Raw genomic sequence first — 7,486 nt, forward strand, 5'->3', positions numbered from 1 at the left:
AGCCTCCCAAAGGCGCGGGATTACAGGCTGAGCCACCGAGCCCGGCTGCCAATATATTTTAACTGCCCCTTTTCAAGAATGCCCTAATGCTTTCCTCCACTACCTAAATGTTAACCACCTTCTACTTTCACAACAAAGAGAATATATTTCTGTTTGCTGGGAAATGAGTCTTCAGTTTAGAAATAAAAAAAGGTAGCCTTACTCACCAGCATGTGGGGCTTTTCCTCCTTTTCTTGGGACCAGTCAATATAGTTAGAGGGCAAACCTAAGGGAAGATGAAAAGGCTATGAGAAACCAGACCTCACATTATGCTCTTCTGAGCCCAAGGAAGGAGGAAGTAGTCACTTTACTCAAATGTGACCTCTGAAGCATTCTCAGGTGAACCCAGAGTATGGCCCTTCCCTTTACCATCCCAGGGCCTCAAGAATTCTCACCTTTTGTCTTAAGATTTTGAGTCCATTTCTTCACGATCTCTATATCAGACAACATCATGGCCCCAGAGGCAGTCCAGCCTTGAAATTCTGCCAGAGGACCAGATAGATGCTATTTCATCACAAGATGGATTTCTGCTGCCTGGGGTGACTTCTTCCAATCTCAATTGTAAAAGCCCATCTCGTTTCCATGCAGCCAGGACCTGTGGGATGGAGAGGCAATTGACACTGCTGGGGCCTTTATTGGAGGGCCCAAGCCTATGCCTCTTCAGCAGGGATCCTGTCCTCTCACATCCTCCTCAATCAACAAACATGGAGTCTCCGTCTACAGGGGTTTCCTGAATATTTTTACCTTCATTCATTCTTCCTTCATTTTTAGGCCCTCAAGTCTGTCTTATTCCACCATCCCTTGGCTTTCAAAATTTACAACTTCTTCCACCTCTGTATCTCAGATTCAAACTCCATGTCTTGGCTCAGTCTTTGCTACTGAGAGCCTGAGTCAGAAAGAAGACACAATATAGTGCCAGTAGATAAAGTCTCTGAATGTCTCCTTCCAGACCAATCAGCTTCTGACTGCCCTGGCAGAAGCTCCCACATATGTTCAATTTCCTATGTCTCTGCACTCTAGGAGTTTAGAGGCTCTAAGCTGAGTCCTTCTTACTTGAGACAGCTCCAGATCTCACAATGATTCTGAAATGATAACTTCCCACCTGCCATTTCTGTATACCACATGACCTCATCACACATGTGCATTTTTGTCTCCTGATGGGTTCGAGTCAAAGCCTCCACTCATGTGGTCCCAAAGGGGTCAGGTACTATTAGGAGCTATGCCATCAGAAGCTCCTCAGAGACTGTCCAGGACTGTCCAGGATCTCAGGCCAAATGATGCCTACTGTGGCCTCATAGCCTGTAGTGCCAGATGGGTTCTCCTGAGAAACTCTTAGTGGTTCATTCCCTAACACCATAGACAGAGTTAATCAGTCCAACCTAGGCATCTCATCTTAATCAGACCATATTGCAATCGGTATTTACAAGTCCATCTTTAGTGAAATGTGAGCATCTTGTAAAAAGAAATGCATCTTCTTTTGCTGAACTAATCCTAGTGATTAGGATAAAATAGTCCTTTGTGGTAGATTTTTTTTTTTTGAGTTGGAGTCTCACTCTGTTGCCCAGACTAGAGTGCAGTGGTATGCTCATAGCCACAGCAGCCTTGACCTGCTGGGCTCAGGTGATTCTTCCACTTCAGTATTCCAAGTAGCTGGAACTACAGGCATGAGCCACCATGCCTGGCTAATTATTTATTTATTGTAGAGATGAGGTCTCACCAAGTTGTCCAGGCGGGTCTCCAACCCATGGACTCAGGCAATCCTCTCACCTTGGCCTCCCAAAGTGTTGGGATTATAGTCGTGAGCCACCGCGCCCGGCCTCATGGTAGATTTTTATCATATTTGTTTCCAATTATTTATTTCTCCACAAAAAATTTTCATCCTTCCTGAAATGCTGGCATTAGGCTTGATGTTGCTATTTGCTTTGGAAGTTAAATGTGAATGAAATTGACAGTGCCTTGCTGGGCTCAGTGGCTCAGCCTATAATCCTGCGCCTTGGGAAGCTGAGGTGAGTGGACTGAGTCCGCAGGTTCGAGACCAGCCTGGGCAACTTGGCGAGACCTCATCTCCACAATAAATCAAAAAATTAGCCAGGGGTAGTAGTGCGCGCCTGTAGTTCCAGCTACTTGGAAGGCTGAGGTGGAAGGATCGCCAGAGCCCAGCAGGTCGAGGCTGCGGTGGCTGGGAACGGCCACTGCACTCCAGTCTGGGCAACAGAGAGAGACTCCAACTCAAAAAAAAAAAAAAAAAAAAATTGACAGTGCCATTTCTTTTCTTTTCTTTTTTTTATTTTATTTGAGTTGGAGTATCACTCTGCCACTCAGGCAGGAGCACAGTGGCACGCTCACGGCCACTGCAGCCTTGACCTCCTGGGCTCAGGTGATTCCTCAGCCTTCCAGGTAGTTGGAACTACAAGCACATGTCACCATGCCTGGTTAATTTTTGTTTTATTATTTACTGTAGAGATGAGGTCTCACCAAGTTGCCCAGGCTGGTCTCGAACCTGTGGGCTCAGGCAATCCTCTCAACTTGGCGTCTCAAAGTGCTGGGATTATAGAAGTGAGCCAACATACCCGGCTACCATTTCTTTTTTAAATTTTTGTTTGTTTGCTTGTTTGTTTACTTATTTATTTATTTTTTCGAGTTGGTGTCTCACTCTGTTGCCCAGGTTAGAGTGCAGTGGCACTCTCGTGGCCACCATAGCCCTGACCCGCTCAGTTCGGGTGATCCTTCCACGTCAGCCTTCAAGTAGCTGGAACTACAGGCACACACTACCACGCCCGGATTATTTTTTTATTTATTGTAGAGATGAGGGCTTACCAAGTTACCTAGGCTGGTTTTGAACCCGTGGGCTCAGGCAATTCTCTCACCTCGGCCTCCCAAAGTGCTGGGATTATACGTGTGAGCTTCCGAGCCTGGCTGCCATTTCTTTTTTTTAATTTTTATTTGTTTGCTTTTTTATTTATCTCAAAATCTCATTCTGTCTTTTAGGCAGCACATTATTTATTTATGAATCCAAATCTCATTCTGTCACTTAGATGGCAAACTCTTGGCTGCTGTAGCCTTGACCTACTGGGCTCAGACAGTTCTTCTGCCTTAGCCTTCCAAGTAGCTGGAACTAAAGGCAAACACCATCACACTTGCCTAATTTTTCTTGATTTATTCTAGAGTTGCACAGGCTGGTCTCAACTCCCTGAGTTCAGACAATCCGCTTGCCTTCGCCTCCGAAATTGCTGGGATTACAGGCATCAGCCACCATGCTCGGCTGACAATGCCACGTCTGCACACTGCATAACTCCACCATTTCTCTTGATCTGAAAACAGCATGTTTCTAAAAGGGACTGTGGTCCTACTGTAAAAAGTCATGGAACAGAACTGGAGCTAACAGGCAAATGAAGAAGTGTAAAGACTGGGTTTGAAGTTAGATGGCTGTGTGAGGTACTGAGATTTGTGGGTCATGTGTCATAGCAATACAATTTAGCCTCAGTGGAAAAAGATAACTCTTTTCCTCCTAGTAATACTAATATCTGTAGCTAACATGTATAAAACAGAGGCTGGGCACAGTAGCTCACGCCTGTAATCTCAGCACTTTAGGAAGCTGAGGCGAAAGGATTGCCTGAGCCCAGGGGTTCGAGACCAGCCTCGGCAATTTGGCAAGACCTCGCCTCTACAATAAATCTAAAAGTGAGGTGGCACATGCCTGTCGTTCCAGCTAATTGGAAAGCTGAGGTAGAAGGAACGCCTGAGCCCTGCAAGTCGAGGATGCGGTAGGCGGTAGTCATGAACGTTCCACTGCACTGGGTGACAGAGTCAGACCCAAACTCAATTAAAAAAACACACACACACACAAAGGAACAAGGTCTGAACTAATCACAAAGTTCCATCAACCCTTTTCTCACCTCATTTCTTATTTCTTCACCATCGCCTAAAACAATGCCCACTAAACAAATGACTAAATGAAAGGGCAAAATATAAGCAGATAGGGTTTGAAATTCACCCAGAAGACAGGACCTTCAGAGTGAAGTAAAGAACGGGTATGGATCAGTCAGATGGACTGAGTTGTTCTGTAGTAACCAACAAACTTCCCCAGAGTCTCAGTAACTTAATGAACTGAAGGCTTATTTCTCACTTGGGCTCCATGTCAATCCATCTAGCAACTGCAATTGTGCTCCAAGTCCTCTTACCTCCAAGATGAAGCTAACATTGCACTTGCTATTTAGAAAATGGCCATAATAAATCCTCAAGGGAGAAACTTGGTAGAGAACAATACACAGGCTCTTAAACATTCCACCCAAAGAGACAATTCTACCCACACAGCTGATTCTACACAGTTCTACACAGGCTCTTAAATATTCTACCCAAAGAGGCAATTCTGTCAATGGCTCATTGGCAAATCAAGTCTTGGTGTCATTCCTGAGTTGGCCATATACCTGCAAGAGGCCACATGGAATGGATGCCAGGATATTTGATAAATAGTAAAACATACTGCAACAAGGTCCAAAGCCTATTAACTCATTCTCCCCTAGCCCCAGTCCCTACTATTAATCAATACTTCAAAGTGTGAGGCTCTATGGCTGTGCTAGAAAACAAAAGTAAAGAACACAGTCCCAAAACCTGCCACACCAAAAGACATAAGTGTCACATAATTTTATTGGCCAATTCTAGCAAAATTTGGAGAAACAAGTCATTCCTGTAATGGATATTTAGGGCTCCAAAACATTTTTTAAAAGGTTTTCTAACTCATTATATCATGAACACCCAAAACAAGCAAGAACACTAAAGAAAAGAAAACTAGAGGCCAATTACCTTTTCCACCTGTCTGACATAAAACATGAACATCCCAACTTTCTCTTGGTCAATAATACTTCCCAAGAGTGCTCAACCTATTACACTATTTATTTGTTTCCAATGCCAGTGACACTTTTTATTTTTTTTTAATATTTAGAGACGAAGACTAGCCATGTAGCCCAGGTTGGAGTATAGTGGCTATTCAGGGTATGACCCATAACAAAAGCAAAAGGGTCTTTACCAATACCAGGTCTACAGGTGGAGGGAGCAGTTACCAGAATCATGAGCTAGAGTCATGTAGAAAGAGTTGCTGGACAGAAGTTTTGGCCTTCACAAGAGGCACACAATTAACTGGGTGACCATGTAATGATAGAGTCAAAGATAGAGTCAAAGAAATAAACATGTAACAGAGGAGGGAATTCTGTGTAGAGAAGTTATCGGAACCAAGTCTCCTTCTAAAGCAAATGAGTAATTATGGGATATTCTAACTCTTATCAATCCCTTGAACTAGAGAAATAGGATTTTTGGTGTAGAAGAAAGGAGATATAAACATGACACTGAAAAGATTAGTTTGTAAAAATCCAGTATTCCTAAATTTGGATTAGAAATATAAGCATGAACTGCTAAAATATTTCTTTCTTTCTTTTTTGAGTTTGGAGTCTCACTCTGTCGCCCAGACTGGAGTGCAGTGACCGCTCCCGGCCACCACAGCCTCGACCTGCTGGGCTCCGGTGATCCTTCCGCCTCAGCCAATGAAATATTTCGTTTGGTTGTTTTTTTTTTTTTTTTTTTGAGTCAGAATCTCACTCTGTCGCCCAGGCTGGAGTATAGTGGCACACTCATGGCCTCTACAGACTCGACCTGCTGAGCTCAGGTGATCCTTCCACTTCAGCCTTCCAAGTAACTAGAACTACAGGCCTGTGCTACTACACTCGGCTTATTTTTTTATTTATTGCAGAGATGAGGTCTCACCAAGTTGCTCAGGCTGGTCTCGAACCCCTGGGCTTAGGGGCAATCCTCTTGCTTCAGCCTCCCAAAGTGCTGGGACTACAGGCTTGAGCCACCATGCCACCTGGTGGCATTTTTAATATATGATAAACTTGGCATCTCAAAAACGTCAGGAAACCATGGTCTCTTCACAAAAGGTGAAGACAAACTCCTATCCGACTGAAAATCAGATTCTTAGTGTACGTCTTACAGAAAAATAAATTCCAGGTACAGCAAGAGTTAAACATTAGAAACAAAAATATAAAAATTTAGATACATACAGAAGAATAAACAAAGTGCCTTGGAGAAAGGCAGATCTACTTTGAAAACCAACAAAATCCAGAAGTCAATAAGGAAAAAAGGTGAATAAATTTTGTTACATACATATGGACTAAAAACTTGTTTAACCAAGACACTTTTAGAAAAGGGCAGTGGGTGAAGAAGTAGAGATAAATGTGTGTGTTTAATGTATGATTGTCAGGAATCTAACAGATGCTGAGCTCGATGGCTCGTGCCTGTAATCCCAGCACTTTCAGAAGTTGAGGCAAGAGAACTGCCTGAGCCCAGGGGTTCAAGACCAGCCTGGGCAACTTGACAAGATCTCGTCTCTACAATAAGTCAAAAAATTTGCCATGTGTGGTTGCATATGCCTGTAATTCCAGCTACTAGGAAGGTTGAGGCGGAAGGATCACCTGAGTCCAGGAGGCTGAGGCTGCAATGGCAATGAGCGTGCAACCGCACTCCAGCCTGGGCAACAGAGTGAGACTATGACTAAAAAAAAAAAAAAAGAGGCTGAGCGCAGTGGCTCAGCCTGTAATCCCAGCACTTTGGGAGGCCAAGGTGAGAGGATCACCTGAGCCCATGGGTTCGAGACCAGCCTGGACAACTTGGTGAGACATTAATAAATAAATAAATTAGCCGGGTATGGTGGCATGCGTCTGTAGTTCCAGCTACTTGGAAGGCTGAGGCAGAAGGATTGCCTCAGACCAGCAGGTTGAGGCTGTGGTGGCCGTGAGCTTGCCTCCAGCCTGGGTGACAAAGAGTGAGACTCCAACTCAAAAAAAAAAAAGAGGAATCTAATAGAAGTTATTATGGGAAATAAAACTGCCTTTATTTGCATTGCATTGACATGACTGTGTCCAAGAATCCTACACAAAATAAAAACCAAAAACTCATACATGAATATAATTTAGCAAGGTAGCAGAACACAGTACATGGTGGTCCGAATATAAATTTGAATTATATATTTGTTTTGCATTTTTTGAAAGGAGTCTCACTCTATCACCCAGGCTGGAGTGCAGTGGCATGCTCACAGCCACTGCAGCCTCAACCTCCTGGGTTCAGGAGATCCTTCTGCCTCAGCCTTCCAAGTAACTGGAACTATAGGCGTGCGCCACCACACTAAGCTAATTTTTTGATTTATTGTAGAGGTGAGGTCTCGCTAAGTTGCCCAGACTAGTCTCGAACCCCTGGACTCAGGCAATCCTCTCGCCTCCACCTCCCAAGGTGCTGGGATTAAGGGTGTGAGCCACAGTGCCAGGTTATGTCAAAAACATGTTGCTAAAGAAGCCTGACACATAGCCGGGCTCAGTGGCTCAGCCTGTAATCCCGTGCCTTGGGAGGCCAAGGTGAGTGGATTGCCTGAGCCCATGGGTTCGAGACCCACCTGGGCAAC

At 44.3% G+C, this 7,486-nt stretch overlaps 1 protein-coding gene across 4 annotated transcripts in view; it reads right to left on the reverse strand.

Annotated features, from left to right (window-relative positions):
- The window catches only part of LOC103276278 (zinc finger protein 343-like), a 39,857-nt gene that overhangs the window by 13,418 nt on the left and 18,953 nt on the right, over positions 1-7,486 (reverse strand). For all 4 annotated transcript variants that reach the window (XM_021706792.1, XM_021706793.1, XM_021706791.1 and 1 more), the window contains exons 2-3: positions 435-634; positions 207-265 (exon numbers count right to left, since the gene is read on the reverse strand). The gene's annotated coding sequence lies outside the window, so the exon portion shown is untranslated. The remainder of the gene's footprint in view (positions 1-206; positions 266-434; positions 635-7,486) is intronic.

The sequence above is a fragment of the Carlito syrichta genome, unplaced genomic scaffold (assembly GCF_000164805.1).
Source record: "Carlito syrichta isolate Samal-C Ts95f unplaced genomic scaffold, Tarsius_syrichta-2.0.1 Scaffold316020, whole genome shotgun sequence".
In the NCBI taxonomy this organism is placed as follows: Eukaryota; Metazoa; Chordata; class Mammalia; order Primates; family Tarsiidae; genus Carlito; species Carlito syrichta.